This window comes from Numida meleagris, chromosome 3, assembly GCF_002078875.1.
Source record: "Numida meleagris isolate 19003 breed g44 Domestic line chromosome 3, NumMel1.0, whole genome shotgun sequence".
NCBI lineage: Eukaryota > Metazoa > Chordata > Aves > Galliformes > Numididae > Numida > Numida meleagris.
In genome coordinates this window covers 44,480,893-44,495,117 of record NC_034411.1, presented here as the reverse complement: position 1 = coordinate 44,495,117, position 14,225 = coordinate 44,480,893, and positions in this window count along the sequence as shown.

The window sequence follows — 14,225 nt, the reverse complement described above, 5'->3', positions numbered from 1 at the left end:
AACCAAGGACTCATGCCTAAGCTCTGTCTGTAGGTAGTGGGGTACATAAAACTGGTGCCTATTGATTTAGTAACTGTATTTTATTCATACCTATTCATGAGGAAACTTGTTGGTTCCAAATGGGAGGTTTAACGCACACTGAGGGCGCTTTGTAGTGCCAAGTTTTAATACTGTTAAGTGTCTTCAAAAAGATACTCTTGCATCAGCCTCAGATTAACATAGGATGAATAACAGAGCAATTCATCAACTAGGCAGCTCAGAAGAGTGTCAGCAAGAAAGCTGACGATGATGAATTGGAGAGAGATGGATGTTGCGGTAGATAGCCCCTACAGCTAATGCTGGCGTTTGGAGGGATGGCAGTTGGTATTTAGGTGTGTGCTGGATAGTTAAGTGAGGAGAAGCTGCACTTCTTTGCTTGGCTGAGTAGAAAAGAAACATATCCCTTCTGCAATTCAAGATGGTTTCTAAATTCAATGTCTTAAAATGGCAGATGGACAACTGGATTATACTCTACTGAAAGACATTTACATTAATCTTTAGGTCTGATAAATATGGCTTGTTTGAAGACAAACTTCTGAACTTCCCTTGATGTTTGCGATCTCAGCAATCTTAGATTTGGTAATAAAAAAAATATAATAATAATGTAACTTTAAGGCAAACTTAGTTTATTCTGAACTTAGTTTTCCTTCAGGTTTTGCACTCAGCCTTCCTAGATCTTACAGCTCTTGTTAATTCCATTTTTGAATTTCATACTTTTTCACAGGAGAAAGAAAATAGTTATGAATCTAAGGAGATTAACAAGAAAGTGGTGGTTTTTTTGTTACACTACTGCTTTAATAGAAACAAAGTGGTTTTTGTCACGTGCATGGGTCTTTCTAATCCCATTCAATATGGGTTGTGCTAAAATTGTTTTTTTTTTATTTACTGTTCACGGTTATATCAAGTGGCTGAACACTTGATATGTAGAATACAGTTTAAAGTAAGAACGATTGAGTTCTTTGAGGGGATACAGATCTAACTATTTTTCTCTTCTGCATAAAGTAGTGTGACTGCTGAAAATTTTAAGTGATTGCTAGTACCTAGAATGTACCAGAATAATCAGAAAGACACTTGCTGAGGTCTGTATTACTTGAAACTTTTGTTGCATGCTCTTAGTGTTAAATTTAAGATACAAAGGCTAGATACTAACACATTGCTAACATTCAAAGAGTTTTTTTTTCTAGTTTGGTTAGGGATTAGTAGTTGAAGGGCAGCATAAGCTTTTATATACATGTTTATTTTTACTTTTTGCTTGGAAGGTGAAGGAGTGAATGTAGCTAGTAATGAAACAAGAATAATTCCCAGGCTGTTAAGAAAACTGGTGAAAGATAATGCCACAAATATGGGTGTAAATGCTATGCACCAATCAACACTAGCATCATAAAAGAAATAGCTTTAATGATGTAATACAATTTATAATTTTTTCAGTGTGTAGGTAGTTACAAAAATTTTATCAAAGCAGAAATATGAAAATGCTTTCCTGTAAAGCACTCACATTTTGAACTGCAATGTTTTCCTGCTCAAAAATGTTTCCAATTTACAAAAATAGAGTAACAAGTTAGCCTTCAAACATTATGAGATGGTATACTCTTTGCTGTCAAGGTTTGGGAAAGTAAAATGGTGCTGAGGTATAAAGGTGTCATAGCTGTCATGATGTGAGATCTGGAGTAGCTCGTCATCTGGTCCTTTAATTGTTTAAATAATCGAGGATTTCATATAGGGGTGTGAGCACTGATCATCTTTTAAAATGTTTTGTCTCAGCTGTTCTTTTAAAAAGAAAAACAAAAAAAATACAACCCAAAAATATAGGAAATTTTCCTTATGCTTAAGCCATTAAAGTGCTGTTTCCTGGCAGTGTTTTGACGTTAAGTAGTTTAAAATACTGCAGGTTGAATATTAATGACTTCATTAACTTGGTTAAGTCAATTTAGTTTATTTCTGGTTTGTTTACTGTAAAGAAGGGGCTACACAGATCAGTTTCCAGTTGGTTTTCCTGAGATACTGCAGTAGTAGTCTAAGGGAGCAACTTGTTGCAGGTTATCTGTTTGGCAGAACCTTTTCTTGGGATGGAAAAGGCCGAGATGCTTTTTATTGGCATTAATGTTTTTACAGTGTAATCAAAGTTTCCTTCATGTGTGCTGTCTTTTTCCAGCTTATTCTATACTAGTTTTCCTCCCGTTTTTCACGCAGAGCTACTCTTGTTGCTCCTTTACCTAACCTTTTCGGACATAGCAAAGAATTCCAAGCAGATACATTTCACATTGTAGTATTGTCAGTGAAACTGCAGGCACTTGTACAAAAGATAACATGAGAAAGTTTTGTCTAGACCTTACTCTTAAAGGCTTGTTATTTTCTGGATTGCATGAAAATGTTTTTTGATGTGAGACCTCCAAGACCACCATCTCTTTGATGCATAGGGATCATCTTTTTATTTTGCAAAGTTAATGGAGCTATGTGAAAAGAAACATGAGTTACCAGGATAGTGTTTCTCAATCTATGATTTGCAGACCCGCTGCCTTTAAGGAGTTGTGGAAGATAACAAAGAAAAAGGAAGTCTGTCGTTGGGAGATTTAAATTTGCTACACTGAGCCTTTACCTCTTTTGGGAACTTTTTGTTAGTCTGAAAATGGAAGAGGTTGAAGACCACTGACATAAAGGTATTTTCATTGGCCTTTTCCATGGGCAGAAGTGACAACAATTTGCATTCACTGTTATGTACAATGAAACATGCTTTACTCTTTCTTAGGACTTATTGCTATTATGTATTTATTGAGGTTGTGAGTGTGATGACGTTTTCCTTGGATGGGATGCAGAGAATAATTATCTTTATCAAAAATGTAATGAAATACAGTCCAGTTTGCAGCACTGGAACTTGAAAATACTTGTTTTTTGGAGGTGTTAATTGTGGAAAGATACAGCCTGCTGAGTTCTGTGCGGTGCGCTGTTACAGCATAATTAAAGTAGTAGACTCTGTCTAAGAGCATCTGCAGCTTTCAAGTAGAATTCCATTAAAATAGTCGTACTGTTGTCAATCATAAACAAAGATATTAAAGGAAATTCTAAATGTTCAAGTGTTTGTAGCTGTAAATATTTCAGGAAACTTTTTTTTTTCTTCGCTGCTTCTTCCCTGACTGGAAAGTTTGTGTTTACAAGGCCTACCGTTTGGAATTAGTGATATACCAACTGGGGAAAAAATAATAATGTAATTTACAAATACCTCTAATTTTAGATTTAATGCATACTGTTCAACATATGGTTCCTGCCTACATAATCAAGCCATTCTTTAAGTGGACCCTAAATATGAAACCTTAATTTATAAGATCCTTTCTGGGGGATCTAAGTTGGAACTACTCTAATTCAAATCTACATTATATTTGGATCTTATAAAATGTTGTTTGAAAAATTATATGTGATTTACAGTGAGCATTCAGTTTACTTTTTGGATATTAACTTCTTTGGTGGCTGGCACTTCCTCTATTTGAAAGTTTCTTCCCAAAAGAGGCCCTTGTGAAAGTAACTGGAATTTGTCAGTGAAAGTTAATTGTGTAGCTACAGTGTAAAAACTTACATTGTATCTTGCACATTAGTGCCTTAAGCATTTTCATTCTGTAGGTAGCAAAGATCTTGGCTACCCAACAGGTTAAAGAGAATGTTAACACAGAACTAATATTTATGTCTGTTACTAGGATGCGTGCTGATACGCACACACTCGCCCTCCCCTCCCACCCAGCTGCCTTTCCCTCTCTCCCTTCTGTCCTCCCCCTTCTTTCTTGTCATTGTAGTGTTGCACAAGTCAGTATCTCTAATTGTCCTTAAGGGAGAACTTGCTTTGGTATCTCTATGGACAAGATTTAATACGATTTGAATTTTTTTCTGGTTTAATTGGAAGCTATACAGGAGATAGGTACAGCTGGAAAGCTAATATTGTGTGGGGGAGGCCTGCTTCCGATCCAACATATCTAGCAGCTTTTGATGCAGTTTGATTCTCTATTGCTACTGTGGTAGTGGGCTGTGTTCTAACTATAATGTTCTGCTATTGAATGAAGAATATTTTCATGTAGCTTAGAAATAGCAGGTTTATAATTTAGGTTTGTGTTCTTAAAAATATATTGTTTTTAATCTTAAATGTAATTGTGTTATGAAATTTGATGGCAAAAACCATTTCTAAAAGAAGTCCTGAAGTACAGTATTGAAATTTACTGAAGGAATGTGGTAGTTGTTAACATCCAGGCTTGGATACAGAATGTGTTTTATGCTCCAGGCTGACTGGTTGGTTAATCCTATAGATTATGACAAGAAAATTATCATCATGGTTTCAGTTATAAAAGGATCCAATCTCAGTTTTTGCTGTAATGGCAAAGGTAAACATTGATGCTGCATTATCTTATCTGCTTGATAATTTCACCCCAAAGTCCCGGAAGTTGATGTGCCAGTTGTTAAATGCATTGGGCTGTGAAGTAATTGGAACTTCAGCTAGCAGATACCAAGCTATTGTTTTCAATAAAGTTAAGCTGAAATCAGCTTTCTGTGCTGTACTGCTGTAGAAAGCCATAAATGAGTGTAACAGTGCGCCAGATTTTTTTCTACCAAAAGAAAATTTTTAAATGTTTTCTGCAGTATTAACAAATGTGTAGCAGTTTTCCTTGAAATTTAATTGTATAGTTGTATAGGCTAAAGAGCCTTTTGTTATCTTTGATTCTTAGAACTCATGTTTATGAGATGTCTTTTTAGATTCCTTCTCAAATTTACACTGCTGCTAATGCCATGCAATACGTCAGTATTATTAGTCACTGAAGTGTAGATGTATCACATGAAATAAAATGGAAGTGCTACCCAATATGATGTAAAACGCATCAATTGAGCAAGTTTTAATAAATTCTGATATGTGACCACGATTTACTTGAACTTCTACCAGTTAAAGATCAGACTTCTATGGTGTAACACTTTTTGCCTCTCAAAAAGGCATGTAACAATTGACCAGAACAGCACTACCACTGTTTCCAACGTTATCTTAATTTATGTGGCCACATAAAGTGAAATGAGTTAAGATAACATCATAGGATAGGCTGACTGTTGAAATGCGTTAGCTTTTATTAGATATGAGTTGCTTGTCTGATAACAAAGTATTCTTGAAAAGCTGTGAGAGAATCACATTTTTGGAGATGCCAGCATTAGTTGTACAACTGAGTCGAATAAGTTCTCTAATGTGTGAAATTAAGCCATACTGTGTGTAGTGCGTGTAGTTTGGTCACTTCTAATATAATTTGATTACCTCTCAGTTTGACCGGCACAGTTAATTATTGGATGTGCTGTAATTATGTTCTTGTGCTTTTTTTATGAGAATACTGAAGGATTAAATTTTTGTTTTGCTGACTTTGTGTTGTCTTCGTTGTTTTATTGTGATTTTAAAGTCTTGCATCCTGTGAAGCACACACCAATAAGAATTTAATGGTAATGTTTCATAAAGATTTGGTATGTGGCTTCTAGCTCATATTCACGTTGCTGACTATCATTTTGCTGCTTCAAAATAAGAGTTGTCAGTCTGTGTTTCCATTAGTCTGTTAGCACATTTTTGTTTTTTTTAAGTACTAATTTTGCGTTATGTGCTACTCGCTTCAACTAGCGTTGTATAAAAAGAAGCAAAATGAAGACATCTGTTTTAATTATTTGGGGAAGAAAGATGTTGAAATGCGTCATGCAGTTCGGTTGAATTGTGTTAACTCCTATGGCTTCAGTATGTAGAGATAGCAAATATTTAATTTTTTTTCTAACTACTTTGCAGACTTGCCCAAAAACTTTGAAGAAAATGTAGGTGACTTTGAGAGTGTAAAAAATCAGTAGAAATGTGAAAATAAAACAAATCAGATGGAAAGAGCCCCTTTAATATGGGCAGAAAATGTATGTAGAAAAATGTTCTGTGGGATGTTTAATAAAATGTGTAAAATTGTCTAAAGGAAGAAGTGCAAAATGTCTGTGATGCGACTACAAGTCAATATGAGAGCTGATTTTATTCTCAGAAATATTTTGATTAATACAAGACGACAAGGTTGATGTAAATATACTTGTTTTTAAACTGTCGACTTCTAAAAACAATTAATATGGGATGGTGTGGTGGCTTTTATTGGAGAAGGTGAACAAAAGATACTGTCTGTGAAGAACTTCCTCTGAGGTATACCTGCTGTTAAGGCTTTTTCATGTGAATGATAGGTCCTTGCATTACATTGGAGACACTAATGTCTGAATGGATGTGATGGCTGCCTCAGAATGATGCTGCTGTTAGCAGTGAAAAATGTCTTCCTTACGATTCTTGTGCAGCAGGCTGTGGAGTGCAGCACATTTTTATAATAAAGGTGATGAATTTAATCGCAAACTGGCAGCCAAATGGAAATTGCAGGCCTTGATACTGGGAGAAAATTGCCTATAAAGCAACTCCTGAGAGAGCAGGCTTTAAATTTATCCACCCATTTCGACATTGAGGAGAACATAGGAATTGCAGGGTATTTTGCTTGGCCTGTTTAGTGCAGATGGATGACGCTTCAGTCTTCCTTTATTTAAGAACTAGATACAGTTTGTTAAAAGAATGACCTTGTTGCTTAAACTTTACATGTTAAGGCTTTCAGAAAAATCTATTCCCTTATTTTCTTGAAACTCACTCCTGTTACAAAGTCAGACCTAATATGAATAATGAAAAGAAACTTTCCTACTGCTTCACAGATTTCCCTGTGTATCTATATATATATAATATATGATATATATACAGGGAAATATATATGATATATATATATCAGATTTAACGCTTCTGTTATTAGAGAGAGATATGTATTTTTAAAAAATGGCTGATGCGTATTGTTGAAGGCTCTTTGCAACATTGCACTCATGAGAAGCAATATCCTAAGTGCTTTAACTTGTCTTGAAGTCCCACTAGTTGTTCTGGAAGTATGGTACTTCCTCTGATAATACAATGAGTGATAGAGGCACAGCATGTGTGAAAGTTGTTAATGCTGATACAATTCAGTACCTCTTAGTTTTTTGTTTTTTTATTAGTGCTTTGTGGGTCACTCTGAAATTAATGCCTGCATGGAAACTACAACAGAGCACAAAACCACTGTTTGACAGATCAAATTATCAGCTTCAAAATGCTATTTTTCAACATAGTCACCAGTGTTAGCTGTGCATTTTTTTTGCCGGCAATGAACAAGAGCTTCCATGCTATGCTCATAAAAATGCATGTGGCCATCCGGAACATGACTTGTCTCTCATGTCATTGTCACCACTGCTGAAATGCAATGCCGTCCACTTCACTGTGCTCGCATCCACTGTTTGGTCTCTACGAACATTCAGCAAGTGTTGATGAATGTCAGTGGGTGCAGTTTTTTACGCATGAAGGAATTCGATTCCACACCTCTGCTTCATACGCACTTCCACGTCGGATGCTGTTCTGTCAGATTGCCCCTCTGCTGCCATCTGTCACACAGCAACAAAATGTAACGGGATGTTGGTGGGAAGGTTCAGCCTCTACTGTCGCACCACCAAAAGCTTCCTCTGTCATGGGTCAACATAATGAAATAGGAGGTGTTACTCTTGGAGCAACACTCATGTATGCTGATATTCTTCTTCATGTATAATAACTGTGAACTGTATTTGCAATTAAAATTCCTATTTTTGGAAAGCACTATATTAAAGAATGTTTTGCCCCCTATTTTTCTTTTTTTTGGGATCTTACTTAAAGATGACACAGATAGCATCTGTACACAGAAATAATTCAAGTAGATTCATAGAGTGGTAGATATTTTGGACAGCTAATTGATGTATTTCACTGCAATACTTTTGAACAACAGCTTTTTGGATGCTTTGAGAAGTGATCGTCTTTTGAGCAGAATTAAGAATGAACAGCTTTTGATTTTTTTCGTAGTCTTTATGGTGAAGGGATTGGAACATTTAATAGTAAAACATGGGGTGCGGAGTTTGGAAGTATATTCTTTCAAAGATGTTATTGATTCAATTTCTCCTCTGCGTGGTCCATGTCAGGATGATACTCTTGGTTAATTATTCCGTAAATACATTGATAATGTGGTAATCCTCAGTTGCGCGTAAATAATACAAAAAACTTTCATTTTAAAAAAAGAAAAAAACATTTCTCTAAAGAAAAAAAAAGAAAAAAATTCTCTAAAGTAGAACACTGCCTGATTTCTGGGCCATTGTGAAACTTTTTTAACAAGTGTATGATACTGCTCATTTTTAGTTCCCAATGTAACTTTGTTCTGCCTTGCAGAATATGAATTTTCTGCGGTCCTAATGAATGATTTTTTTTAAAAGCTTTTCCTTTTTTTTTTTTTTATGAAGAGGACATTAGGGTTATTAAACAGTTGTATGATAAAAGAAGTTGAGTCTCATTACTGATGGTTGTCAGAAGTCTGCCCCTTGACATTTCTGCAGTTGATGAGTGTCTTGCCAATTTCACTTTGCTTCAAGTATAGATTTGTAGCAAAATAAAGTAATGGTTGACAAGTTTTTAGATGTGTTTCAGTAATTGATGTCTCAGGAAAATTGTGGCCTAAACTGCTTTGCTAATTTAGAATCAGACAATAATACATTCTAATAAACACCGCTTCCATTCAAAGTGAGACCAATATTTCCGTACAATTCTTCTTTCAGACTTGGTAAATAATTTCAGATGTTTACTGATACCCAGAGCTAGCTGGTGGATGTTCCACTTAAGATCCTATGCTTTTTTTATTATTTTCTCACTTGTAAACATTTGAAGGTGCCTACTCACTTAGGAAAGGCTAAGTACAGATTTTGGAGCTGAAACTGAAACATGTATGTTGACCATAAGAGAGATTATGTCCAATGTGTTTACCAAAAATAACTTTTGTGTCTGGATGGAAGGTCTTGGAGAGAAGTTATAGCTAAGTTGAAGTCATAGCTATAGCTGAACTAATTTAGCGTAGAAGCTTGGTGATGCCAGAAGGAGATTCTGGTTCGAAAGGTCCCTCTTTCCACCAATGTGGAATTCAGAAGGTCTCTTTTTCCACTAATTCTGGTATCCGTACTGTTTCAGCTCAGTAACATGGAAGAAAGCTAATCAAGTGAAAAGAGAAAACTATTGCTATGTTTTCTGCTCAATTAGTGAGTTGAACGGGCTCACTAAAGCAGAGCTGATGTGAGAGATGGTAAGGAGCTATGCTCTTGTTAGTGGGAAGAAAAGCAAAGGCAATGTTGCCTGTACTTTTCTGGTGCAGTGTGCTCTCCTGAGATTAGTAACTCTCCTTACCCTTAAAAAAAAAAAAAAAAAAAAAAGGAGAAGTGGTATGGAAACATAAGTAATGTGAAGTAATGCTATTCTGGTAGTCCAGATTTGTGATTTCTTCTGGACTTTTACATAAAATTTGGGATATACAATTTCTTTCCCAGAAAATTGAATTCTTTTTTAAACAGTATTCTCAAGATTTGTCATTCTTTCCTAGGATGAGCTCTTTTTTAACTGTACTTTTTTTTTTTTTTTTGCTTCTGTAAAGGAGAGCAGGAATAACTTCATATGGCTCACTTTAATGGTTGGTAGTTCTTTGGATCAACCACTAGGTCAGGATCAGCTGTATTTTTACTGTTTTTGATTCCTACAAATTATATGCTTTGGTCTACATGCATTTATGTTGTCATTCGTCTCTCATTAGTTTCAAAATAATAATAATAAACAAAACCCAAAAAGCAAACAAAACCAACTGAAAGAAAAAAGCCTACAAAGCAAAAATGCCACAGCAACAATCTCCGTCCCAATCCAGAAGAGTGTAAAGGCTTCTTAAAAATGAGTTGCAACTCATAACATAATAAAGTGGGACAAATCTGCCAAGAGTAGCATTCTACTCTCAGTACAGTATATGCATAATGCCCTATTTTCTTTGAACGCAGTGATGGTAGATACATTTCTAAGTGGCTTTTCTTCCCTACTGGTTTGTGTTTGGATTGCATGCATCAACACTCAACAAAGAAGTATGGGAGAGAGTTTTACTTCTAACTGTATCCTTATCATTCATAGTTTAACTTCAGTTCCCCACGTTGACAGAATTTGTAAAGCTCTATATTTAATTTTTCTCCAGTAACGGATATACTTTGAAATAGAGCCTCTAGTCATCCCCAGGTTTTGGAATTGATCTGCATATCTGATTGTGGTCCAAAAATATGTTAAATTTTGTGAATTTTTAATGAAAAACTGAAAGTAAATTTTTTAATAATACCTCAACAAAACAAAATACTTAAAAAAATGTTCTTAACAAAATGTGAAAGTTTTGTTAGGATAATATTATTTCAGAAAGAGAGTATTATTCATTTAATACTATTTACTCAAGTATGGGAAAGAACTGAAATATGGAAGTGGGAGTTTAAATCTGTGAAATTAAATTAAATTTGCCTTTTGGTTATTTTTCTTGTAAGAATGGAAGTGGAGGGAAGGAGATAAGAAACTGTTTGCTTCTGAGTTTTACAAATTGCTGATGCTTTTGTAAGTAGGCAAAACTTAGTTTACTGACATGCTGGAAAAAAGGAAGTTTTGTCAAGTTTCTTAAGTGTGAGCTATGTGATTCACAATCTTGAAATAATTTGGTGAAATTTTGTAAGTACTAGAAGTTGGTTTCTTAATTACACTGATCTCTGTTGATCTTGCTGTAGAATGTGCTTCTATACTGACAGCAAGTGAACACTGTTATTTGGGATCTCTTCATGATAATGAAAATTCTCCAGAGGCATCCGAATATCCCAAGACATTTTTCTTCTTTGTCATGTAACGAGCAATATTTCCATGCCTCGCTTTAATTTCTTGACTGATCTAAAATGGGGAAACATTGCAGAGGAGAGACATTCCCAAATATGTTTCCTTAAAATTACTCCTTGAGGAGATGGGGGTTAATTCCAGCTGCTTAATACAAATGGGATGCAAAGTCCCCAGTAATTATCTTTGAAGTGCACAGCTACAGTTGAAATCCTTTTGCGGTTCATGTGATCTTTCTTTTTTTTCCTTTGAGGAAGCCTGACAAAAGTTCCCTTTCAAAGTTTGAAAAAATATGCCAATGTAGATTTTTGATTCAGTACTCATGATACTAATCAGGAAGACTAACAGAATTTACGTAAGCGTTTCATGTAGTCAGCATACATCGAGGCTTTTTGAATAGTAATTATAACTTGTGTTACTGGTTATGTTTCTAGTTCCTCACTACACATATGGAACCTTATGAACTTTATCTAGAGTACTTGTTTGTACTTATAAACACGTTACTTTGTCACAGTCTGGTTCCAGTTTCTGTAGCAAATCATGTTGAGGTGATTTTTTTTTTTAAATATCAGTGATGGATAGAGGACCCCCAAGCCCCTCTTCTGCTTGTGTGTTCTGCTGAGTTTTTCTGTTGTGTTTTTTTCCCCTTTCCCACTTCTTTTACAGTGTAGTTGAAAGCAGTCAAGCTCTTACCAGATGCTCTGAAGGTCTAATGGCAGGAGGAGATTAACTATTTGCCTATGCTTTTTTTCTTTATCCTTCCAAGATTATTTCAAATGAGAATTATTTCCCCCTGCAGCCAGTGTGTGGGAACAGGTGGGTGAAAAAGAAGAGTTGCAGGGAAAGAGACTAGTACAGAATATGAGCCTGAAAGGCTGTTTCAGGTTTCGACTACTTTTGCACTCAAAGCTTGTAAGAACAAGTCTTGAATGTTAAATGGAGGAAGAAAATTAAGATTGCCTGTTCCAATTCAACATAGTTGGTGTTAAAATTTTATAGCTGTAGTCTCAGCTATGTGCCATCAGTAGTTGTACATGGCTGTGATCTAATAAGAAATGGTTCATCTATGGAAGCAGAACATTGTTTTGGACAATTAAAGTTGGAATTGGTGGTGTAAGCTGGTGCATCGCTGATGCCTCATCTTAGTTTCATTTTGATGCCCCGTATTAGAAATTAAACTACATCTTAGCATAGTGGTGTCGCTTTTCTTTGTAATTTAATTCCTTGAGCTGTGTAAAGCAAACCATGAAATAAAGTTCAGGTAGTGACTTTATTAGCAGGATAGCAAATGTGATATTATCTTTCACTGCTGCTGAATACTGTCATACTGTGAAGAAAAACACTCTTTAACATGACACCAGTAATCATACCATTTTTAATGTACAAACTGAAATCTTATTTCAGTAATGCATAATATGGGAATGTTTCTTGGAAGCATTAATTCTCTAACTTCAGTAAATGCTGCAGATATAACCTGTGAAATGTGCCACACTGTGGATGTTTTCTTCCTCATCTGTCCACGTAGTTTCCTTTTTCCAAACCTAAACATTATGGGAGCTGGGAATGTACTGTACAGTAAACTAAGCTATGTGGCAGAAATCTTACTACGCAGGTTGTAAGTAGTTCTTGATACAGCTTACAATTATGGTTGCATTATAGTTCTTGCGTGCAACATGAGAGATTGTTTAACTTTTCAGAGTTCCCTAAAACTTTGTGCCAGGTGTGTGGCTTAGGCTGAACTACACTGAAAGCTTCAGTTGAAACAGTAATTAAAAAAAAAAAAATGAACAGAAAGGAAAGTCTTAATATAAGTGCATCTGAGCACTGAAATTTCTATGTCTATCCTGTAGAATGTATGCTGTGGCTCCATCCAGCTTCTAGCATCGGTGCTATCCTATTGCTTTTGAGCGTGACTTACTCAAACCTGAGAAAGGCACATAGTTTCTGTGGATCTGGTGAACGGACTTGAGACAGCAGGCTCCTTCCTGTGCTCTGTGTATGTGCTTTGTTTTCTTCTGAAACTCCTGCTTTAAGAAGGGATGTTTCTTTTTTTTTTTAATTTTGTTTTGTGGAAAAAGCCAGGAAGATGCTCTTCTTCAGATATCTGGTGATATAGGCATATTTGGAGGTATAAGGGAATGTTAGGTGGGAACTAGAATTGAAATTCTAGAAACTCCTCAAAAGCTGTAGGAATGAAGCAAGAAGGGACTTGATTGTGGAGAAAATATACTTTGAGGGTTGGAGAGGGTTTGAGAGGAGAAAAATGAGCAAAAGCATATGTTTGCTAAAGGAAACCGCATTGCAAAGTTGAGAGTAAACCCAAAGAATTGGAACCTTTCCATGTCTTTACTGTCAGGAAATATCTACGAACGCCGGAGGCAAATTGTCGCATTTCTTCTCTGCTCCTGGACAGTATCTTCTTCTGCTGTCAGTTAATGCCTTACTTCATGTGGCAGAGGTCTTTGAATCTAAAGATGCCAGCCAGCTGACTGGTTGATTTTAGCATGTTGCCAGATAGCAGCACAGTTTTTTTTGTGGTGGTAAAACTGATCCATAAAATGCATGCAACTGAGGACTTTCAGGCATGCTCTTTTTTTCTGATATTGGGTTCTCAGGCAGCAATTCTCTGAACTTTTTTTTTTCCCCCCTTCAATGAGTGAGGACCAGACTCATTTTTCTGAAAGATGTATTATCCTGCCATCCTGCTATGAGATTTGGATGACTGTAACAAGTGACTTGCAGAATGAGGAAGACCTTATTAAGGAAGTCAGTTCATTAAGAAAAAGGAAAAATGATCATATTTTTGCTTCATGTATACCAGTCACAGTTACCTGAAAACTTTTCAGTTATAAAAAAAAATGTATCGTTTAATACAGAAGTGTTTTTGTTATGCTGCGTATGCATATTGTGTTGGAGTTTGCTTTCTGAGTAAATTTTGGGTAAAAACAAAAACTCACCAAAACAAAGAAATCTTTTGATGTAGGGAACATTTATTTCATAGAGTCTGAATGCACATTGAATATGCTCTTGTGTGCTAAGTTGCTCCATCAAATCATATATGTGTTTCTTTTTTTGTAAAAATACAGCAAAGCATGCTGTAAGTGTATTCAGTTTTCAACTTCAGCAGTAAACGTGCACTGGATTTTCTAACAAATACTCAACTTCGGGGTATGAATTCTAGAATTAATTGTCTTGAGTATCTTACAGAAATAAACAACCACATTTGTAAGCATTCTTTGATTTGTTTATGGTCAGCTTCTCAGAAGAATGTGATTTCTTCAGGGGGAGGCAGGGGTGGAGGGCAAAATCTATTTATACCTATGACAGTCAGTGTGCTTTTGTTGCTAGTATAAGAAATACTCCTGATAGAGGGTTTTTTTTGGTAAATCTTTTTTCTTGAAGGAAATCAAGTTTGAAAAGA